General features: G+C 45.4%; 1 long non-coding RNA gene across 1 annotated transcript; it reads left to right on the top strand.

Moving 5' to 3' along the window:
- The first annotated feature begins 7,933 nt into the window (after positions 1-7,933).
- On the top strand, positions 7,934-18,015 carry LOC310680776. The gene is made up of 3 exons (XR_014512934.1): positions 7,934-8,060; positions 11,511-11,551; positions 16,868-18,015. It is a non-coding gene; the product is annotated as an uncharacterized lncRNA (long non-coding RNA).
- The last annotated feature ends 6,922 nt before the right edge of the window (positions 18,016-24,937 follow it).

Here is a 24,937-nt window from a genome sequence, read left to right on the forward strand (position 1 = left end):
GAAACACAATGCGACATCCCGACTTGCTTCGCACAGCCAAGTGCAGCTTGCTCCCCAAGAACAGAAGGTTGATGCACTGACAGGACAACAAATTGACATAACAAATTTATGGGATTGAAAATTGGCCACAACTTTATTGCTTAGAGGTGCAGGTAGACTTTGGCTCAGGCACTGGGCATTGGGCGTGTATCCTGAATTTTGTTGTTGTTGTTTAGTCGTTCAGTCGTGTCCGACTCTTCGTGACCCCATGGACCAGAGCACGCCAGGCACTCCTGTCTTCCACTGCCACCCGCAGTTTGGTCAGACTCATGTTTGTAGCTTTGAGAACACTGCCCAACCATCTCGTCCTTTGTCGTCCCCTTCTCCTTGTGCCCTCCATCTTTCCCAGCATCAGGGTCTTTTCCAGGGAGTCTTCTCTTCTCATGAGGTTGCCAAAGTATTGGAGCCTCAGCTTCAGGATCTGTCCTTCCAGTGAGCACTCAGGGCTGATTTCCTTAAGAATGGATGCGTTTGATCTTCTTGCAGTCCATAGGACTCTCAAGAGTCTCCTCCAGCACCATAATTCAAAAGCGTTAATTCTTCGGCGATCAGACTTCTTTATGGTCCAGCTCTCACTTCCATACATCACTACTGGGAAAACCATAGCTTTTAAAAGGTGGAACATTTCAACAGGGTCGTGCCTGGGTTATGGACCATCTCAAGATGCAGGTCAACTAAGCAGAGCTTCCTCAGGCTGCTGTTGGAAGTTCTCCACTCGGCTTTAGGACAGAAACTTCCACCCAGACTCCTTTACTGCTAGTGAAACCAGGCATGGCTTAAATCCTCCCATGGCGGACCTGAGTGAAGACTTGTTCACTCAGCTCCAATGCTCTTGCCCCACCCTCCACGAGGCTACGATTGGCCAATTTAAATGAAAGTATTTTTGGTGGGCAATCCCTTGAGCCCTCACTGCCAGCCAAGGAAGATTCGGCCATAAGGGTAAACTGATTTTCTCCATGCCCCGGTGGAGTCGCGCCAGGCTGCAACTACTGCCCACCAATAATAATAATAATAATAATAATAATAATAATAATAATAATAATAATAATTTATACCCCGCCCATTTGACTGGGTTTCCCCAGCCACTCTGGACGGCTCTCAACAAAATATTAAAATATTAAAAATACAATAAAACATCAAACATTAAAAACGTTCCTAAACAGGAATGCCTTCAGGTGTCTTCTAAAAGTCAGATAGTTGTTTATTTCCTTGACATCTGATGGGAGGTCATTCCCCAGGGCAGGCGCCACTATAGAGAAGGCCCTCTGCCTGGTTCCCTGTAACCTCACTTCTCACAATGAGGGAACCACCAGAAGGGCCTTGGAACTGAACTGAACAATGGGGGTGGTGACACTCCTTCAGGTATAATGGGCCAAGGCTCTAGATTCAGGTAAGTAGCTGTATTGGTCTGACACAGTCGGGGGGGGGGGGTTGTACAGTAGCACCTTTGAGACCAACTAAAGTTTGTTCTGGGTATAAGCTTTCATGTGCATGTACACTTCTTCAGATACACTGAAACAGAAGTCACCAGACCCTTATATATAGTGGGAGGGTGGGGTGGGGTTTTTCTCAGAAGGGTCGTAGGAGATGGGTGATTGACTCAATGGGTGTGGTAAACCTGTTGACAACTGTTAATGACTGCAATTAGTCCTACAGGAAAAAGCATGGGATAGTATACAGATGAGCAAAAATAGCTGTAGCACATGTAATGAGACAAGAATCCAATATCTCTATTCAGACCAGGTCTCTCCATAGTTTTCCATTTAGTAATAAGTTGTATTCAGCAACTTCTCTTTCAAGCCTATTTCTGAAATTCTTTTGTAATAAGACAGCTGCTTTGCTGTTTAGGGCTTTAAATTTGGGTGAGCAACACTTATGCTAATTAAGGGTGTTTCTTGATATCTATGCGTTGTATCCAATGTTAGTCCCACTCAGAGTAGACCCATTGAAGTTAATGACCATGGTTGCCTTAGGTCCATTGCTTTCAGTGGGTCTACTCTGTGTACAACTTGGTTGTGTACAACACTGTATTTCTCTGCAAATGTTTATTGGCATCCCCTTTACAAATAAATGATGTACAGCACCATTGGGATACTGAGCAAGTTTCTTCCTTGTCCCTTCTCACAATCCTCACATCCCGGTGCAGATTTCTGTTGTTTGAGAGGGCAGTCTGAGAAAGGAATGGGTGGAAATTGGAAGGAAGCAGATTTTGGCTAAATGGGAGAAACATCCCAATGGTAGGAGTTTCCTTTGCTGGGGGCATTTAAGTAGAGGCTGCCTGGACATCTCTATCAGACATGCTGAAGCGACAAGATTCCTGTATTGAGCAAACTAGGGCCCCATCTGCACTAAGCACTGTGACATCACTTTAAACAGTCATGGCTTTCCCTGAAGGATCTTGGGAAGTGCTGTTTGTTAAGGATACCAAGAGTTGCTGTTGTTGTTTAGTCCTTTACTCGTGTCTGACTCTTCATGACCCCATGGACCAAAGCAAGCCAGGCACTCCTGTCTTCCACTGCCTCCCGCAGTTTGGTCAAACTCATGCTGGTAGCTTCAAGAACACTGTCCAACCATCTTGTCCTCTGTCGTCCCCTTCTCCTTCTGCCCTCCATCTTTCCCAACATCAGGGTCTTTTCCAGGGAGTCTTCTCTTCTCATGAGGTGACCAACGTATTGGAGCCTCAGCTTCAGGATCTGTCCTTCCAGTGGGCAGTCAGGGCCGATTTCCTTCAGAATGGATAGGTTTGATCTTCTTGCAGTCCATGGGACTCTCAAGAGTCTCCTCCGGCACTATAATTCAAAAGCATCAATTCTTCGGCGATCAGCCTTCTTTATGGTCCAGCTCTCACTTCCATACATCACTACTGGGAAAACCATAGATTTAACTATATGGAGCTTTGTTGGCAAGATGATGTCTCTGCTTTTTAAGATGCTGTCTAGGGGACACCAATTCCTCTCACAGAGCTACAATTTCCAGAGTGGTTTAATGACCAATTCCTCTTCACAGAGAATTCTGGGAATTGTAGCTCTGTGAGGGGAATGGGGGGGGGGGAGTCTACCCTGAACTCTCAGCACCCTTGACAATATTATTTGGGGGAAACCAGGGCTGTTTAAAATGCTGTGAAACTGGTTTGACTATATAGTGGCCTAAGTGACCTCAGAGGTCCCTTTCAACTCTCAAATTCTCTGTTCCTTACCACTAACGAGGAAGGCCATCAATTACTAAGGAATGGGCAGCTTCTGCTGCTGCATAATTACTATATGAAATTCTTTGCAACAAGATATGATAATGTCCACTGGCTTAGTTAGCTATTACAAAGATTTATGGAGGATAGCTCTATTGATATTCAGAGGCTGTATACCTCTGTTTATCCAAATCTGGGGACAAACAATGGCGTAGGGCTGTTTCCCATCCTGAGCAGGGAAATTTGCTCAGCCACTGCTGAAAACCCAGTGCTGGTCTACATAAGTATTCTGATGTAGCAATTGGTTCTTGTGTGTGTGTGATGGGGGGGGGGGTGCTTTTTATATATTATTAGGGATGAAGGCAAATGTCAGATAATCGCAGCTGCAGTTCGTGGTCCTAAATATAGCTCGAGCTTTCCAAATTGTTGTTGTGGATCTGCAGGGGTGGAAAAGATCAGTGCAGGGTGCCAAAGATGTTGTGCTCTCAAGCCCAGCTGTGCGGAATGGGAAAGGATGGGCAATGGCATGCCAGTCAGAGAGGCAGCAGAGGGGTAACTGTGGTGCAGACGACTTAGACTGGAGGGATGTACAATAGCTAGAAGACCTGTGATTTAAATGGGGAGCATGAGGAGGTCCTTTGCCACCATAATTTCTGTTGGGAACCATGCAGTGGCGTAGCGTGGGTTGTCAGCACCCGGGGCAAGGCAAGTAGTTTCGCCCCCTAACCCGTGGATTTGCGCCCCCTAACCTGTGGATTTGCGCCCCCTAACCCTAACCCCCAGATGTTGCGCCCGGTGCGGCCGGCCCCCCCTGCACCCCCCACGCTACGCCACTGGAACCATGGGCAACGAATCCCCATTTCTGTTACTGATAATGATGAGCAGTAATAATAATAATAATAATAATAATAATAATAATAATAATAATTTATACTCCGCCCTCCCCAGCCAAGACCGGGTGGCTCAGGGCGGCTAACAACCAATATTAAAAACAAGGTGATTAAAATACAACTTAAAAAACAAGATTAAAATACAACATTGAAACATTAAGATGCAGCCTCTTCACAGGAGGAGAAAGGAAAAAAGAAAGAGGGGGAGGGAATCAAACTGATTCTAAGCCAAAGGCCAGGCGGAACAACTCTGTCTTACAGGCCATGTGGAAAGTAATCAGATGCCGCAGGACCCTGGTCTCATGAGGCAGAGTGTTCCACCAGGCCGGAGCCAGTGTTGAAAAGGCCCTGGCTCTGGTTGAGACTAATCTAACTTCCTTAGGGCCCGGGACCACTAGGGTGTTGCTATTTATTGACCTTGAGGCTCTCCGTGGGGCATACCAAGAAAGGCGGTCCCGTAGGTACAAGGGTCCTAGGCTGTGAAGGGCTTTAAAGGTCAAAACCGGCACCTTAAATCTGACCCTGTACTCCACCGGGAGCCAGTGCAGCTGGAAAAGCACTGGGTGAATATGCCCCCATGGCAGAGACCCCGTGAGGAGCCTCGCTGCAGCATTCTGCACCCGCTGGAGTTTCTGGGACAGTACAAGTCATACCTCAGGTTACAGACGTTTCAGGTTGCTTTTTTTTGAGTTGCACATCGCCCCAAACCAGGAAGTACCAGAACAGGTTACTTCCGGGTTTCAGTGCTCATGTATGTGCAGGAGCACTGAATCGCAACCTGCACGTGCGCAGACGCGGCGCTGTGGGTTGCGAATGCTGTGGGTTGCGAACGTGCCTCCCGCACGGATCATGTTCACCACCCAAGCGTCCCACTGTACCTCATTCACCCTAATGGTCCAGCTTTCACTGTGCCTAACCCAATCTCTCCCATCTCCTCTCCCCAGCTGATTTTCACCCAGCATGTGCTTATTTTTTATTTCTTGAATTTATATACTACCCTATACCCGGAGGTCTCAGGGCGGTTCACCAAAATAAGATTAAGATCACAATATAGAAAATCAAAATAAAATCAATAACCCTCCCCCCAAAGAGCCGCATTTTAAAAGGGTATAGGATGCCCATCAGGTCAACCAAAGGCCTGGTTAAAAAGGAACGTTTTTGCCTGGCACCTAATGGTGTATAATGAAGGCGCCAGGCGAACTTCCCTGGGGAGAGCATTCCACAGATGGGGAGCCACTGCAGAGAAGGCCCCGTTCTCTCGTTGCCACCCTCCGGACCTTTCATGGAGGAGGCACATGAAGGAGGGCCTCAGAAGATGAACTCAAGGTCCGGGTAGGTTCATATGGAAAGAGGAGGTCCTTGAGGTATTGGGGTCCTGAGCCGTTTAAGGCTTTATAAGAAAAACCAGCACTTTGAATTGGGCCCAGAAACTAATTGGTAGCCAGCGCAGTCAGATCAGGATCTGTGCAATATGTTCAAACAGCCATGTTCCGGTGAGCAACCTGGCTGCTGGATTCTGCACCCATGTTCCATTGCAAACCTCAATTTGAAATCCTGACTTTGGGATGAGCTTAGTTGCAGAGGAAAAAATGTGTGGGGCGAGGAAGGGTTAATTCCCCTGGCCACTTGCCCTTCCTCCTCATTCCAGCTTTCTGGAGAAGTGATGTGTCCTGAGTCTCAAGGCATGAGGTAAAGACGGATTCTTCTGTTCTGCCTGAGAAGGCCTCTGACTCTCGGGGAGAATTTGCAAAGGCAATAGCAGATAACACATGAATCTTAATGTAGTTAGATTTGAAAATATGATGAGGCGCCAACATTTCATTCCTTTGCCGAGTGCCAAGTGTACAGGTCTTGATGATGGATGCGCATATTTATCTGCTTGGTGAGTTCGAGGCCAGGTTTGTCAAATTTCCTTACATTTCTAGTTAAGCCATGTTCTGGGTTATTTGGAGCTCTGTTATCATTGCTCCCAAAGCTTTTGGGCCGTGTGTCCTTTACACACACACACACACACACACACACACACACACACACACTACATTCAAGTTGGAATTTTATCTGCTTCATACATCAAATGTGACAAGAACAAATTCAAAATCAGAGCTCACACCTTGAAGCTGAACTCTGTCAATGATAATGTATGAAGTTCAGAGCTGGCTTTTTTCATACTCTGCAACAACAACAACATGGATAAAACACTGCAAAAAAAATGTGTGAGTGAAATCTGTAGAGAGTTGACACCAGCACTTATGAGGAGCGATGTACACACAGAATGGAATACCGAAGTTTTATTTCCAGCACAACGTGGGCATGTATCTGTGCATGGATAAGTCAGAATACAGTGGTACCTTGGTTCTCAAACTTAATCCATTCCGGAAGTCCGTTCCAGAACCAAAACGTTCCAAAACCAAGGTACGCTTTCCCATAGAAAGTAATGCAAAATGGATCAATCTGTTCCAGACTTTTAAAAACAGCAATTTAACATGGATTTAACTGTCTAACATGACCATTGATCCATAAAATGAAAGCAATAATCAATGTACTGTACTATAAAACAAATAAGACAGTATTGAAGATGATAGGAATTAAAATTTATTTATTTTTATTACATGCTACCTGTAGCTCTGTGAGGGGATTGGGGTGTCTCCTAACTTTTAGCATCCTTAACAAATTACAGCTCCCAGAATTCTTTAGGGGAAACCAGGACTGCTTAAAGTGGTATCATAGTGCTTTAAATTTAAGGTGTGAATGTGGCCTTAAGAAGCTGCTTCCAGAAACCAAATAGCAGGAGCCACCACCAGTGGCGGAGCATATTCCCGCGATGCCCAGGGCAGGCGCACTCCCGAGGGGGGCAGAGGGTGCCCTCCCAGGCGCGGGATAGCTGCTAGGGTGCACATCCTGCAGCCGGGGATGGAGCAAGCCGCTAACAGGGGCAGAGCAAACCGCCGATGGCGGACATTTGGCACGCAGCCTGCTCGCAACTCCCAAGCCTCGCCCAACTTGTTAAAACAAAGGGGGAGGGGGGAATGCCACCGGCAAAGCGGCGCAGCTCCCCCCTTCCCTCAATGGCTCAGGGTAGGCTTGGGAGACATCACTTTGCCAACAAAGGTCCGTATAGTTAAAGCTATGGTTTTCCCAGTAGTGATGTATGGTAGTGAGAGCTGGACCATAAAGAAGGCTGATCGCCAAAGAATTGATGCTTTTGAATTATGGTGCTGGAGGAGACTCTTGAGAGTCCCATGGACTGCAAGAAGATCAAATCTATCCATTCTGAAGGAAATCAGCCCTGAGTGCTCACTGGGAGGACAGATCGTGAAGCTGAGGCTCCAATACTTTGGCCACCTCATGAGAAGAGAAGACTCCCTGGAAAAGACCCTGATGTTGGGAAAGATGGAGGGCACAAGGAGAAGGGGACGACAGAGGAGGAGATGGTGGGACAGTGTTCTCGAAGCTACCAGCATGAGTTTGACGAAACTGCAGGAAGGAGTGGAAGACAGGAGTGCCTGGCCTGCTCTGGTCCATGGGGTCACGAAGAGTCGGACACGACTAAAGGACTAAACAACAACAAGGCTTGGGAGCTGCTGGTGGGCGGTGTACCAAATGTCACCCCCCTCAGCAAGGACACCCAGAGCGGTCCACCACCTCCTTCCTCCGCCCCTGGCCACCACCAGAAATGTTTGCTAAGCAGTGCTCACTGGCCAAGAAGATGCTGCAATCTCCCAACCACACACAACAACAAAAACCTGCTCAACAGATATTTTTTAAGGTTTTCTGGAAGATCCATTGCACATTTATTCCAGAATGTTCTGTGTTCTCCTACAACTTTGCATTATCTGTTTTTTCTCCTTAGGGGCTTTTAATCATCACCTTCCTAAGACAGAAGATCTGACTAGTCCCAAAGCCTTTGGCCAGAAGAGACCGAGCGATTTACAAGGTTCAGGCTGTTCGTGAGTACCCAACTTGTTAAAACGCACAACTTCCCTCCCCCGAGAGTGTTTCATTTTCTGCTGAATCAGGCACCTGGATTTCCACACACACCTACGTTCGACAAAAGCTGTTATTATGCCAGTGCAGTAGTTGACGCTCAGCAAAGAGAGTGAAATTTTCCACCGGCGCTAAGCTGTGATTGAATTTGTTCAGATTAGGCCTGGAGCTGAGCAAACTGGAAATGCATCATTTGAGGGATGCTCTTTCATTTTTATGGAAATGTTCCGCCGTCTTCAGATCTAATTGAAGGTCCTGACATTCCAATTTCCCTATAAGAATGTATTCAAACACCAGCTCAATTCTTATTCTTTATTTTCTTTGCAGAATTGAAACGGCAGTGCGTCAGATGCACGCTCGTTTCAAAGCCTGCAATCTCGGTGATCGTGTTTTCCTTTAAATGGGTACTCGATAACTCCCATTCAAGCCACGTCCTACAGCCTGATCCATGATCCACACAAACCCAGGATAGCTCAGCTGTAGGATTAAGGCCACCCCTCCCACTTCGAACAAACAAACAAACAAACAAACAAACAAACGAGGGCTGTGATAGGATTCTTGCAAGCATGGATTAAAATGCACATAAGAATGTTTGCGTTTGTCATACACAGACAAAAGAAAACTTGACATGTGATAAGAGAGAACGGAGGAGTGATTACTTCCACACCCCTTCTTTTTATACAATACAAACTACTGATAGGTGGTTTTACTTAAAAAAAAAAAAAAGCAAAAGCATGTGAGAAGAACATCGACCTCCTAAAAATAATACTTAGCATTTGTATAGCACTTTCAAATATTCAAAGTGTTTCACTTGCATTATCTAAATGTAATCTTCACCAACAATCCCAAAGACAAAGCTCTGATTTCCCTATTTATTTATTATTATTTTATTTGTATGCCGCCTATCCACAGTTAAAACAATGCTCAAGGTGGCTTACAATATGAAAAGATTTACATGATCACAGTGGAAGCTTGGGTTGCAAACGTGATCTATATGGGAGGCATGTTCGCAACTCAGCAGTGTTCGCATCCCGCAGCGCCGTGTCTGCGCACACGCTGGTCGCGATTCAGCGCTTCTGCGCATGCACAAAGCGCAATTTAGCACTTGTGCGCATGCGTGAGTGCCAAAACCCAGAAGTAAACCGATCCAGTACTTCCGGGTTCGGCGTGGTGCGCAACCCGAAAACACTCAACCTGAAGTGTCTGTAACCCGAGGTATGACTGTACAAACATAGCAAAGTAGTCAAAAATAACTAAAACACATTAAAAACTACATAACCAAATGGAAGAATTTCGACATTAAAATAAAGATACAAAAAGTTAATATCAGTAGAGTGGTACCTTGGGATACATACGCTTCAGGTTACATACGCTTCAGGTTACAGACTCCACTAACCCAGAAATATTGCCTCAGGTTAGGAACTTTACTTCAGGATGAGAACAGAAATCGTGCTCCGGCGGCGCGGCAGCCGCTGGAGGCCCCATTAGCTAAAGTGGTGCATCAGGTTAAGAACAGTTTCATGTTAAGAACGGACCCCCAGAACGAATTAAGTACTTAACCCGAGGTACCACTGTAATATCAGTAATCTCAGTTGATACCAGTAACAACAGCAAAAACTCCAAACAAAACTTCCCCCCAAAATACCCCAATCCTTGCTGGGCAGCAACCACAGCAGCAGCAGTCCTTATGAGGCCTGTCAGGCCCCGCCCTGGGCCAGGTGGAGAGTGGCAGGAGCAGGACCTCAGGCGCTCATCAGGGGAGTCCTCCTGGGTGTCATCGTCCCTCCAGTAGATTGCTTGCCTGTGACCACCAGGGACTTCCTGACTCAGAGCTCAACCTACAGACCGGATCAGCTCTGCACTTACCAGAAGGTGAGTGCTCAGTGGAAGGACAGATCCTGAAGCTGAGGCTCCAATACTTTGGCCACCTCATGAGAAGAGAATCCCTGGAAAAGACCCTGATGTTGGGAAAGATGGAGGGCACAAGGAGAAGGGGACGACAGGATGAGATGGTTGGACAGTGTTCTCGAAGCTACAAACATGAGTCTGACCAAACTGTGGGAGGCAGTGGAAGACAGGAGTGCCTGGCGTGCTCTGGTCCATGGAGTCACGAAGAGTCGGACACGACTAAACGACTAAACAACAACAACAAACAAATACAATACAAAAGAGCCACCCCTCCCCTCTCACAAACACATTTACAAGCATATAGGATATTAATCACCCAAAGACCTAATTGAAGAGGAGCATTTCTGCCTGGCGCCTGGCTGGAAGCAGATTCTGATGCCACCCTTTTAAACACCACTGATTCATCTGCAAACAAACAAGCAAACCATAGGTTTCTCAGTTTACGAGTTGTGCTTCATTATATATCCGTGCTATTAATTGTTTTGCTACTTTTCTTTATCGGGGGTGAAATAATGTGCATGCTTCTTTTGCAGTTTGCGTTGTCGTCTGGGATCCTGCATTTAATTCTTTTAATTCGTGTGAGCTGCCTGGAAAACATATATACATATCTCTATTGCTCAGCCGTACCAGCCTAGTTAATAAACTCACAAATAAACCGTGTGAAAAGTCTGCAGCTGGGTAATTTTTGCATCGTCTTTCTAAAGTAAACCTTAGCACCATATTTCTGCACCAGAAATTATTTTAGACATGTGCCACTATTTATTTATTTATTTTTGAAGCCTGGTCCATTTTTGTTTTGGCTTGGCGACTGTGTGCAAGGCAGGAGTTGCCTCTGCTCCTCCCAGATAGGGCCAAAGGCATTATTCTTGCAGGACGCCTGCAGAAACCGGCCTTTTCCCGTGGCATTCCATCAGATCTGCAAGTAAGGGCAGCGTCTGCGATGACTTCACTCCTCTGCATTGCAACACTGCACTGAACTGTGGCCAACTGCTGGAGTTTGCTCATTTGTGTGTTTCCACTGGAGACCTGCTGATTCAATCATTTCAAAGCTGCCCATTTCTTCCACGTCAGAGATTTTATAGCTCTAAGGATTAGCAGCTTTTATCCCAACAAACCCCGAAGCTCTATATATTCTGATTTTTATGGTAAGCTTCACTAATAAACTGCTTAAAACATATGCTAATTGTGTTTATTGTATCCTTTAATTATCATATGTATCATTAAGGATGTGCCATCCCATTTAGAATCTTAATCCACATTACCCTTTGCTCTTTAGAGTTCCCCTCCTTAACACATTCTGGATCGAAACCCAGAAGGGAAGTGTCACCTTAAAATCCAGTCTTTTAACAACACACACACACACACACACACACACACACACACGGTGTATATTCAGTTCTTGCACATCTGCCACCCATTCTCAGCGGCACTTTTGCAGGATAACTTCCTTATGGATTGTGCCCAAAGGTTATAATATAATATGCAATTCTCTTCTTTTGGAACAGCTGTGGAGCAACCCCATTGACTTCTATGGGACTACTTGGAAGTAAGTGCATTGCAACGATCATGCTTCATTTGGGTTTTCTGTGTTGTGTGCATATGGGTGATAAAAACATGTATAAGTTCCTGTAATTCTTGTTATTTTTATTTAAGAAAGAGACTGGAGCAGATTATTCATTAACGGTCATGAAAATGCACAGCACAGCCAAAGATAAGCACTTTTAAATCTCATTGATTTGAAGAGGGGAGATTTAAGTGCATGTCTGACTTTCCCACTGAAATCAATGGGGCTTAAAAGCACTTATTTTGTCTGGATTGTGTTGAATACTTATTATTCAAGACAGGGGAGAATTCTTCCATATGCCTCGTTCCAAATAGAAGCTTAGAAACGATATTTTGCTGTAGCTGTTGCTCACCTGAGGAATCCCTTAGAGCACACCTTAGAGCCTTATGATTCTTGGAAGACTGGGGTTTGTTCAGGAGAGGGTTAATGGGGCAAGCAGGACTGCTGGACGTAATTCCTCTCTGAAAATGGCTTTGTTTAAAAAAAAATGCCCTTCACATAGGGATAGACAGACCTGTCAATTTTCACTTCTCCCAGTTTCTCATTTTTCCAAATCTAAACTCAGTTCTCCACATTCCTGCAGCAATTTGCTTTTTTTAAAAAAAATCCTTATTATAATTATTGAGCATGTTAGTGCAAATCTGTCCCGACAAACACATTTTGATCGGTTTTGACAAATGCACACATTTTCAATCAGTTTTGACAAATACACATGTTTGCAAGCAATTTCCTTCAATACAAAGCATTCTAGATGTTAGTGTCACTAATATATGCAGTTACATATACACTTCCCCCTAATATATGTCTCTTTGCACTCTTCACTTAGCTGGAGAACTGCATTGCAAAATTCAGAAAAGTGCAAATTTCAAAGAATGGTAGTGTTTTGATTTGTATATCGTTTTGGAAAGCTGCTCAGAGATCCAGGACAATGAACAGAATCCTACACCCTTTGGCTTGTTGTTGATATACATGAGCCTGGAAAACCATATCTCTTTCATTGCTGAATCCAGGCTAGAAACAGAACTGAAATGGATTTGGATAATCTGAATAATCTGTCGCGCTGGTTGATGATCTCCAGCGAGCTAGGGACAAAAGTGAGAGTTGTTTCCTAGTTCTGCTGGATCTCTCAGCGGCCTTTGATACAATCGACCATAACATCCTTCTGGACCGTCTAGAGGGGCTGGGAGCTGGGGGCACTGTTATACAGTGGTTTCGCTCCTTCCTCCTGGGCCGTGTTCAGAAAGTGGTGGTGGGGGATGAGTGTTCAGACCCCTGGGCCCTCACTTGTGGGGTGCCTCAGGGTTCCGTCCTCTCCCCCATGCTTTTTAACATCTATATGAAGCTGCTGGGAGAGATCATCAGGGGGTTTGGGCTGGGTGTCCATCAATATGCAGATGATACCCAGCTCTACCTCTCTTTCAAATCAGAAACAGTGAAGGCGGTGAAGGTCCTGTGTGAGTGCCTGGAGGCGGTTGGAGGATGGATGGCGGCTAATGGATTGAAGTTGAATCCTGACAAGACAGAAGTACTGTTTTGGGGGGACAGGGGGCGGGTGGGTGTGGGGGATTCCCTGGTCCTGAATGGGGTAACTGTACCCCTGAAGGACCAGCTACAGAGCCTGGGAGTCATTTTGGACTCACAGCTGTCCATGGAGGCACAGGTCAATTCTGTATCCAGGGCAGCTGTCTACCAACTCCATCTGGTATGCAGGATGAGACCCTACCTGCCCGCAGACTGTCTCGCCAGAGTGGTGCATGCTCTAGTTATTTCCTGCTTGGATTACTGCAATGCGCTCTACGTGGGGCTACCTTTGAAGGTGACTCGGAAACTACAACTAATCCAGAATGCGGCAGCTAGACTGGTGACTGGGGGCGGCTGCCGAGACCACATAACACCGGTCTTGAAAGACCTACACTGGCTCCCAGTATGTTTCCGAGCACAATTCAAAGTGCTGGTGTTGACCCTAAACGGCCTTGGCCCAGTATACCTGAAGGAGCGTCTCCACCCCAACGTTCTGCCCGGACGCTGAGGTCCAGCGCCGAGGGCCTTCTGGTGGTTCCCTCATTGCGAGAAGCAAAGCTACAGGGAACCAGGCAGAGGGCCTTCTCGGTAGTGGCGCCCGCCTTGTGGAACTCCCTCCCATCAGATGTCAAAGCGATAAACAACTACCTGACATTCAGAAGACATCTTAAGGCAGCCCTGTTCAGGGAAGTTTTAATGTGTGATATTTTAGTGTATTTTTGGTTTCTATGGAAGCCGCCCAGAGTGGCTGGGAAAACACAGCCAGATGGGTGGGGTACAAATAATAAATTATTATTATTATTATTATTATTATTATTATTATTATTATTATTATTATGTGTCTGAAGTTGTATCGTCGCCACCTGCCCAAGTCCCTTGACCAGGAAAGGTTTGTTTGTAATATCAGATCCAGACTGTGTCTTGCAACATGAGTTAGGCCAGGCTTCCTCAACCTCGGCCCTCCAGATGTTTTTGGCCTACAACTCCCATGATCCCTAGCTAGCAGCAGAAGAAGAAGAGTTTGGATTTGATATCCCGCCTTTCACTCCCTTTTAAGGAGTCTCAAAGCGGCTAACATTCTCCTTTCCCTTCCTCCCCCACAACAAACATTCTGTGAGGTGAGTGGGGCTGAGAGACTTCAAAGAAGTGTGACTGGCCCAAGGTCACCCAGCAGCTGCATGTGGAGGAGCAGAGACGCGAACCTGGTTCCCCAGATTACGAAACTACCGCTCTTAACCACTACACCACACTGGCTCTCCCAGGACCAGTGATCAGGGATGCTGGGAATTGTAGTCTCAAAACATCTGAAGGACCGAAGTTGAGGAAGCCTGGATTAGGCCATGGGCATGTGGGGAAAGGCCCATGGTTCATTGCACTCATGAAATCCTGAGGTGCCCTTGAGAAAGCCGTGTCAGAAAAATAAAAAATAAAAATGAGTGTAGAAGGAGTCAAGCCTTTCCATCTGAATTAGAAGTGGGGCGCCAAAGCAGTTCCGGGAACAATTTCCAATCAAAGCATAGCTAAAGTGAAGTTAAATGTACAAGCTAATAATCAAAACGATGCAATGAATACAAAGTGAGCCAGGAGCCAGCTTTCATTCAATCCAAGGGTGTGTGTGGAATGAGCAATTGTAAAAAGACTTTCTGAATAAGATCAGTCAGTTGTGCATGGGACTCTTAATTTCAGGGTCATGGGTTCAAGTCCTGCCCTGGGCAAAAAAGGCTCCTGCATTGCAGGGGGTTGGACTACTAGATGACCCTTGTGGTCCCTTCCAGCCCTACAAGTTTGTGATTCTACAGGATGTCCTCAAAGGGGAAAGGGCCATGCAGGACTCTTACAAGAATGCAAGAAGAGACCTGCTGGTTCAGACCACAAGCTCACATGGAATCCTTTTCCTGGAATTGTCAATCTGACACCTATGTGAAGTCTGCAAACAGGGCATAAGGACAACAGCCCTCTCCCACTGATTTGCCCCAGCAGCTAGGAATTGGAGGTGCCTCTGAATCCAGGAGAGAGGACAGCATTGATGACTAGCAGGCAGTGTCAGTCTTATCCTCTAGGAATATGTCTAATCCACATCGCCACATATTGCGTTGGAAGTTAATTCCATGTTTTAACTATGCATTGTGTGAATATGCGTTGCCTCTTGTATATCCCAAATCCAGAGCACCACCACTGAGAAGGCCCCGCTCCATATACCTGCCAACTATCCTCAGACAAGCAGGCAAATTAGATGAGAGCAAGCATTTCTCCAGATATCCTGGACCCAAACCGCAAAGATAGATGTCTCTGATCTAATGAGGTTCACTCACTCATTTTCTCTCTCTCTCTTTTTACAGGAACTCTTTAAACACTCTCACCAAGAAGCAACACACACACACACACAGTAATGCCATATCCCTTGACAATGAAAATATCTGCAAGGGAAAGTTCCATCTTGGGAATTTGCCAGGCTTTGGGGACGATGGGGAAGAATCAGTGTTACAGCAACAAGGAGAGAGTGCCATTTTTAAGGTGTGCCAGATACTAATCCAATATCATGAACGGAAGAGCTTAAGCAAATTAAATAACACCCCCTGCATCCCTTTTTAGAGGATGAGATTAAAAGCACACACAGAGCTTTGAAACAGGGCTGTTTACGATTTCCAAAAATTAACAAGTGTCCAAACAATGTTCCTGTCTAGATCCAATGTTCCTGTGGAACTTGTTTCCCCTCTTTCTGACATTAGGAGCTGTTCAACAATGAAACGGGCTTCCTTGGAGGTTTTTAAGCAGAGGTTGGATGGCCATGGATGCTTTAGTTGAGATTCCTGCATTGCAGGGGGCTAGACTAGACAATTCTACGACCAACCACAACTCTCTGAGAAGTTCACAAAGCAAGACTTGAATGAATCATAGAATCATAGAAGAGTTGGAATACACCACAAGGGCCATCGAGTCCAACCCCCTGCCAAGCAGGAAACACCATCAGAGCACTCCTGACATATGGTTGTCAAGCCTCTGCTTAAAGACCTCCAAAGAAGGAGACTCCACCACACTCCTTGGCAGCAAATTCCACTGTCGAACAGCTCTTACTGTCAGGAAGTTCTTCCTAATGTTTAGGTGGAATCTTCTTTCTTGTAGTTTGGATCCATTGCTCCGTGTGGCAGGCCTCCACCGCCCTTTCTTGCCAACAACTGATATTCAGAGATACATTGCCTCTGAACATGGAGGTTCCCCATTTCTCGCAACCATTTATTAAAGGAAAGTGTTGTGATGTTAACATATGAGAGTGCTGGAGGCGAAATAGTTAAACAAGTTACCCAATCAGAAGCCAGGGGGTGGAGTCAGAGGGACTATAAAACCAGCTCTGGGAGGGGCGAAGGGGGGAGTTCGTTGGGAGTTGGGTGGTTGGTTGGAGTGGGGGTGAATTGGGATAGAGACTGTGGGGAGGTTGAGTTGGTGTAGCGAAATAAGCTGAGTCAGGAACAGTTAGGGGCTAGGAAGACAATAAAATATCTGAGAGGTGGTTTAGGGAGTGAGAGCAGGGAGCGGAAGTTATAGGTCTGGATAGGCACCCCATGATTGTAATTGACCGATACTGTTTATGAAACCACACGCTTGTTAAACTGCAATAAATAAACAGAAGTTTATGTTCCAATTTAACCCTGACTGTATTGTACCAGCTAGGGCCTGGGTGGTGGCACCAAGAAATAAAGTGGTGGCACAGAGATCAATAGACGGTGAAACATCCAGGGACCCTGTGTAATTGCCACAAGTATCATCTCTTTTTTACAGGTGTGGTCCTTCAGATGTTGGAACATAGGAAGACGCCTTGTACTCAGTAAGTTCATTGGTCCACTTGCTCAGCAATGGCAACACTGGCTGGTAGTGGCTGTCTGAAATTTCAAGACAATCTCTCCCAGTTGATGCTGGGGATTGAACCTGTGACGTTCTGCATGGAAAGCAGTTTGCACTTCCACTGAGCAATGGCCTTCCTCTTGCCTTCCTCATCCCTAACCATTGGGCACACTGGCTGGGGCTCAAGGGAGGTGGGGTTCAACAACATCTGGAAGGCCACAGGTTGCCTACCCCCAGCCCTGTTAAATAACATTGTACACATCCCCCTTGTCCTCTCTTCTACAAAGAAACAATTATGCTGTTTCCGTATTGGAACAGATTTTGAATGTCAGGCTCTTGTAGCCAAATAGAAATGTCAGGACCTCAACACGTCTCCCGTGTGTAGCGGCTAATTTAATCAGCATTCCAAGATGTGATTTCGATTCAATCATTTTGCTGGAGTGGCTGGGCTTATGAGGAGTGTGTCCAGCAAAAAGGAGATCAGTTAGATATTATTAAGGGCCGCATGTTTCTTACCGGAGAGAAAAAGGGGAGAGAGACGGGGGATGGGGAAAGAACATCTTGGATGGGATCTGCACAGTTACGGAAGTTCCTCCTGGGCTTGCTGAATGGGGAAGCTTAATTCTGGACTAAGTTGTTTCCATCAAACTTGGGAAAAAAGGGGGGAAGGATGCGTTTTGTAATGGGAAAGTGGGAAGCAAGGGAGAGGTTCTTAACCTTCCCCTCCATCCGCCATGTGCCTCTGTATTATTTCCCCAGCCATTTGCCCCCCAACTGCACCAGTGAGGTATGAACATTAGAAGAGCTCTGCTGGATCAGGCCAACGGACCATTTAGACCAGCCTCATGCTCTCACAGGTGCCCGTGGGAAGCCCACAAGCATTGTTGTTGTTGTTTAGCCATTTAGTCGTGTCCGACTCTTCGTGACCCCATGGACCAGAGCACGCCAGGCACTCCTGTCTTCCACTGCCTCCCGCAGTCTGGTCAAACTCATGCTGGTAGCTTTGAGAACACTATCCAACCATCTCATCCTCTGTTGTCCCCTTCTTCTTGTGCCCTCCATCTTTCCCAACATCAGGGTCTTTTGCAGGGAGTCTTCTCTTCTCATGAGGTAGCCAAAGTATTGGAGCCTCAGCTTCAGGATCTGTCCTTCCAGTGAGCACTCAGGGCTGATTTCCTTCAGAATGGAGAGGTTTGATCTTCTTGCAGCCCATGGGACTCTCAACAGTCTCCTCCAGCACCATAATTCAAAAGCATCAATTCTTCGGCGATCAGCCTTATTTATGGTCCAGCTCTCACCTCCATACATCACTAAAGCATACTCTCGACAAGCATACTCTCCAACATTTCTCTGATGAAAACAGGAACATATGTGGTGGATTTGTTCTAAAGTGAAAGCCTTCTGGGACATAATATACAACGAGTTAAAAAAGGGTTTGAAATATAATTTTAATAAAAAACCAGAGGCATTTTTATTAGGCTTATTTGGTGAGGAAATACATAAAAGTGATGTAAACATGTTTGTGTATGCCACAACAGCTGCAAGGACACTTCTGGCTCAGAAATGGAAGCAGCAGGAACTTCCAAAACTGGAAGATTGGCAGGTCAAGATGATGGAGTTCGTGGAGATGGCCAAGTTGACAGGGAAGATCCAGAATCAGTGTGACGAACTGTTTCAAAAGGACTGGAACCAATTTCTATTTTATATGAAAGAAAATTTTAAACATCTGAAAACGTTTGTAGGCTTGAATTGAAATGCTTTGTAATGTAAATATAAGGAACTGATTTACCTATAATAAGGTGAAGTATTATAATTTGACAAAGGGTAAATAACTGCTTATAGAAATGCGAATAATATTGAAAGTTATGTGGAAGTCAGAAAGAGGGAGGGAAGGAGGTCGATGCTCTTACAGAGTAATATATTAAGTCATAGAATTATGTAACAAAATCTGAATATGATTTAAGTGGAAAATGCAATAAAAATATTTTTAAAAAGAAAGAAAACAGGAACATCTTATTCTATACCCTCCAACATTTATCTGATGGAAATAGGGATACCTAAGGAAAAGTGGGACATTCTGGGTTCAAATCTAATCAGTAACCGGGATGGCTTCTGTAAATCCGGGACTGTCCCTGGAAAATAGGGACACTTGGAGGGCTGGACCTGAGTACAAGAGCTCTTTCCTTTCCTGTGGTTTCCAGCATCTGGTATGCAGAAGCATATAGCAACTGTGGGAGCAGAGCACAGCCATCAAGGCTAGCTTTATCTTCCAGAAATTTGTCCAAACCTCTCTTAAAGCCACCCAAGCGGGCAGAGATTGGAGCCTCCTGTGGGAGCCAGTTCCATAGGTTAATGATGTGCGGTGTGAAGAAGCACTTTATTTTGTCTCCCAGAATTTCGACCAAAGGCATCTGGCCAGGCAAACATCTCACAGAATCAGCTAGATCTATTCCACACCAGTGGTTTACACAACCAGCTCCTGAATTTTTAAAGGGGCTCTTATTTTTATTTTTATTTTTGCAGTGGAAACATTGCGCTTACAAAAGACTGCGTCAGCAGCATCGCGCTGGCACTTTGACACATTGCCGCAGATGCAATTCCAGGGTGTAAGATGGAGCAAAGGAACATCTGCACAGAGGTGGGGAGGTAGCATCTGATGACGGCCAGGTGTGCTGCAGGGACAACTGACCCCTTTGAGATGGTAAAAGGTTTTGTCTGCCTGGGTTCCGCCCATAAGCAGCAACCTGTCCATCAACCCTGAGCTGGACGGGCACATTGGCAAGGCAGCTATGGTAATGGCTTGCCTCTCCAAAAGGGTATGGGAGAATGTGATGCTAACATCCACTGTCAAGATGAAGGTCTACCAGGTTTGTGTGTTGTGTCTTCCTCCATTGTCTTCCAAGATGCCAACCACAACTGCTACATCATGATTGGGGAACCTCAGACCCAGGAGTTCACTGTGGCCCTCCAGGCCTCTCTCTTTGGCCCTCAGAACTCTCCCTTGGTCACAACCCTTCCGAAGTCACTGGCCATGATCAGCAACCTTCCTGAGTGCTTTTGTCTTGCTGGACTGTGTCCCTAAGCTGAGATAATGTCTCCTGCTCATGTAGATGGAGGGGTGTAGAAACCTCATGACTGCAAGGTAACCTACTATACAGAGAGTCACACCTGGCTGCTCCCATCACTCCAGAAGGCCTCCAGAAGGCTGCTCACAGTGGGATCTGGCCCCTGGTCTGAAAAAGATCCCCCATCCCTGTGCTAGACAAAGGAAGATTCAAAGAACAGGGGAGGGGAGAGAAAGTGGGGCCAGTGGAGACCTAGTTTTCTCTCCACTGAAATCAAACAACTAGGACCAGTGTTGTCGACAATTGCCTGGGTGTACTGGGATGATTAGGGACGCAGGTGGTGCTGTGGGTTAAACCATAGAGCCTTGGACTTGCCGATCAGAAGGTTGGCAGTTTGAATCCCCGTGATGGGGTGAGCTCCCATTGCTCAGTCCCTGCTCCTGCCAACCTAGCAGTTCAAAAGCACATCAAAGTGCAAGTAGATAAATAGGTACTGCTCTGGCGGGAAGGTAAATGGCGTTTCTGTGCGCTGCTCTGGTTCACCAGAAGCAGCTTAGTCATGCTGGCTACGACTGGACCTAATGGTCAGGGGTCCTTTTACCTTTTTACTGGGATGATTCCGCAAGGAACCAAATAAACATCAGGTTTCATATAATGTGGTTTCATGGGCATGGAGGGTATGTGCTTTGTACATTTCCTTTGTACCTGTGCAACAAATCCATGCTGGGAAAGCCATGGCTATTGCTGAAGTAAGAGCTTGTTCTCCCATCCACCCCATGAATTCTCAAAATTGTATTTTTCTTTTTAATTACTATATTTTATTAAATGTCACTCCAAAACATTTTTTTAACTTCCCCTCCCATTTTCCATGGTGTTTTTAATTTCTCCCCTTTGCTGCACCCTATCTTCTCTCTGTTATATCATAGCCACTGTACAATATCTCAAAATTGTAATTATTCATCCAAATGGCTATCATCTCAAACAGAAAAGAAGGAGGCTAATACAGAAAGTGGGGTTGCCCTGTTGCAGTCGAGGAGTAGGGCAGAAAGAACATTTCCTCCCCCCCTTAAAAAAAGTTGTTTTATAATTTACTCAAAATGCAAAGAATTAGAGGGGAAGGTCAATATTGTTCAAACTGAAACGAACATTGTCACAGATCAGTGGCCGGATTGTTTCCAGTTGATTGGCAATTTCACTGCTGGGGCAGGGAAAGGAATAGGGGAGGGGAAGGGTTCAACTTTGCCCATGGAAACGGCAGCAATTTATTCCCGTCTCTTTGTGTCAAATTAACCTATCTTAAAGGCATCCTGAACCTCATCAGCCAGCTTGGGGGGAGGAAAGGATTGGGGTCATTGTGTCTTGTACATGTGCTCACGACGGAAAGGCGTGATAATGTCCGCAAGACTCAAGTGCTTAGAAGCTCACTCTGTGAATGTGCCACTGAGAAGAAGCTTCTGAAAGCCCCTTCTTTGAAGCTAACAAAATTAATAGTTGCAGAACCTTTTCCAGCTCGAAATCCACATTCCTTTCTCGGCAACAATCCAGGGGCTGCATCAGTGGTGGGCGGAGCCAGAGATGAAAGTGGGTGGAGCTATGAACGTGGAATTCATTTTTATAAATACCATATTAGATTAAGCTATGGTTAACTACAATAACAATTTTTCTCCTATTTTGTAATGTACACAGTATCTTTTGTTGCTGTTGTTCTGTTTTGCTTTCTCCATGGGTACTATTTCTTGCTTCTCCTTCTTTTTTATCTTACTCTGTACACTTGCAATTTTACACTTTTTTATTTTTCAATAAAGAATATATAAAGGTAAAGGGACCCCTGACCATTAGGTCCAGTCGTGGCTGAGTCTGGGGTTGCGGTGCTCATCTCGCTTTATTGGTTGAGGGAGCCGGCGTACAGCTTCCGGGTCATGTGGCCAGTATGACTAAGCCGCTTCTGGTGAACCAGAGCAGCACACGGAAAAGCCATTTACCTTCCCACCGGAGCGGTACCTATTTATCTACTTGCACTTTGATGTGCTTTCGAACTGCTAGGTTGGCAGGAGCAGGGACCGAGCAATGGGAGCTCACCCTGGAGCGGGTATTCGAACCGCTGACTTCTTATCGGCAAGCCCCAGGCTCTGTGGTTTAACCCACAGTGCCACCCGCGTCCTGAAATAATATATACAATAAAACAAAAATGAATGTGGATGTCAGTAGGTATGTTTCTAACTGCACTTGGGCACGGCTTCTATCCTGTACCCAGCTGAGCAAGAAGCATCATTATTGTTCAAGGACACATTCTAACCAGCAAAAACACCCAAGGAGATGTGAGTGTGGCTGAGGAGGGGATGATAGCCTGAGGAGAGTCTCAAGGGCCAGATGGAAAGCTCTGGCGGGCCACTTATGACACCCCCGAGCCCTAAGATTATTGCTATTATTTTATTATATATTAAATTTCTATGCCACCCTTCATCTGGAATTTTAAAATATAAAAAACACAAAATACATAGCATAACAAAAAACAAAACCATTTACTTCCATACACTCAGTTTAAAAATATAGATTGTTTAATGAGCCAAAGACCTGGGAGAAGAGGAATGCTTTTGCCTGGTGTGTAAAGATGTAAAATAAATATTTCATGGAAGCCTCAAGCCACAGCTTTGAATCCAGCCCAGAGCAAGACAAGTCTTCTGGCATCAACCAAAATTCACACATAACCCCTCTTTGGTCTATTGTTCTCCATCCTAGGATGATGTGGCGTCTAGCACACCCACTTGTCTCTATGGCAACAGGACAACCTCTTTGGACATGCAAATGGGGGTACTTAACTGGCCAACTAAGGCCACTACCTTACAAAGAAACTGCTCTGACTGTTTCGCTGTCCTCTTCTACTAGATTCTAAGTCTCCTTGAAAAAGAACCACAGGCCTGGAAGGGGCCCACAGATATCATCCAGACTGACCCTCCCAATCTGTTTTGAGGCTTTCAGGAGCAGTTCTACCCCAAGGGGAAAATGCAAGGTTTAGGCATTGCAGATTGGCTGGTGCTCTATTTTTCCTTGCCTAATTTCCAAAACTGCTGCTGTTTCAACAGGACTGGTTCGAGACATTTTGCTGCCTGCAGTGATGTCCTCTGACACCTTGCTGCCTTTCTGTATCCATGGCCCCAAGACTCAGTCTGCCAAATGGTAGGGGCAGTCCTGCAGTTTAATTTTTAAGCTATGGTTTTCCCAGTAGTGATGTATGGAAGTGAGAGCTGGACCATAAAGAAGGCTGATCGCCGAAGAATTGATGCTTTGGAATTCTGGTGCTGGAGGAGACTCTTGAGAGTCCCATGGACTGCAAGAAGATTAAACCTCTCCATTCTGAAGGAAATCAGCCCTGAGTGCTCACTGGAAGGACAGATCCTGAAGTTGAGACTCCAGTACTTTGGCCACCTCATGAGAAGAGAAAACTCCCTGGAAAAGACCCTGATGTTGGGAAAGATGGAGGGCACAAGGAGAAGGGGAAGACAGAGGACGGGATGGTTGGACAGTGTTCTCGAAGCTACCAGCATGAGTCTGACTAAACTGCGGGAGGCAGTGGAAGACAGGAGTGCCTGGTGTGCTCTGGTCCATGGGGTCACGAAGAGTCGGACACGACTAAACGACTAAACAACAAAGAAAAGATGGGTGCATCAACTGCACTCTATATGTCCTAGATATACAGTAAACGAAATCTATCTATTTTATCTTATTATTCTGAAAAAAATGATAACTCAATGTATCAGAATCAAAACGAATTTCGCTCATGTACCTTGGAGAGCTCTGTAATCTTCCAAGGTGCCCCCAAGGCCAACAGAACAGGCCATAATAGATGGATGTGTCGTCCACCCCAATTCATTTTGCTACTGTCTACCAGCATGGGGTGGGAAGGATCAGGGTGGAGGAGGGTTAATTACTCAGAAACAATATATGAAACTGATCTAGTCGAATCAGTTCAAGGAACTGAGTGCGGACAAGCCCCAAAAGACGTGAACAAAGATTTTTCTGCGCTGAAATTATGCTGAAGAGCTTCCCGCTCACCCAGGGCTGTCAGTATCGCCAACAGCTCAAATTCCAGGAACTTGACAAGATAATTAAGTATGAAAGGACACTGGATTTAGTAAGGCCCTCATGAGTCAACAATCTCCGATTGCTTCATCATCCAGGCTTTGTTCTCTTTCTATCTCATCAGATTAGATAATAATCCAGGCTTTCTACATGCTTGAATTGCCACAAGGAAAACCTGCAATGCTAGGTCACCTGAAACACACACACACCAATAGACATTTGAATAATCTCATTTTCAAAAACCTTTAGATGAGAAGTGACCAACCTCTTCAAATCAAAGGAATATCCTCTGGCAAAAGGAAAGAAGAGGAGGAGGAGGAGGAGGAGGAGGAGGAGGAGGAGGAGGAGGAGGAGGGAAAATAAGAAGACTGGTCTGATTGCTTGTTCAGGGATATAAAAGTTATCTCTAATCAAATGCTATCACTAATATAATTCACCCAAGCCCAGAAAAGTGTCATGGCTTCTAATAAAATTATTAAATAACAGGACAGCCCAAATCCATTTAATTGTATATAAATGGGTATAAAAGAACAAAGTCCAGGTGAGATAGGAGATGTTTTTATTTTGAATTCCAGGATGGCTTGAATTCTAATCTGGTCAGGACACTTTGCACCAAGTGACCAGTTGTGATTTTGTAATGTGGGATATGGATGGTTGTGTGGTGTTGAGGACTACTGGATGAATAATATAATGCTATGTACACACACACACACACACACACACACACTATTAATAATATATTGTATTGTATTTCTGTTTTGTATGTCACTTTGAGATTCTTTCAAGCATAAAGCAATTAAGAAGATTTTAAAATAAAATCAATTACTATTTAAGTTGACCAGCCTATGACTAATGTGAATGT

The sequence above is a fragment of the Podarcis tiliguerta genome, assembly GCF_965153285.1.
Source record: "Podarcis tiliguerta genome assembly, chromosome: 6".
Classification (NCBI taxonomy): domain Eukaryota; kingdom Metazoa; phylum Chordata; class Lepidosauria; order Squamata; family Lacertidae; genus Podarcis; species Podarcis tiliguerta.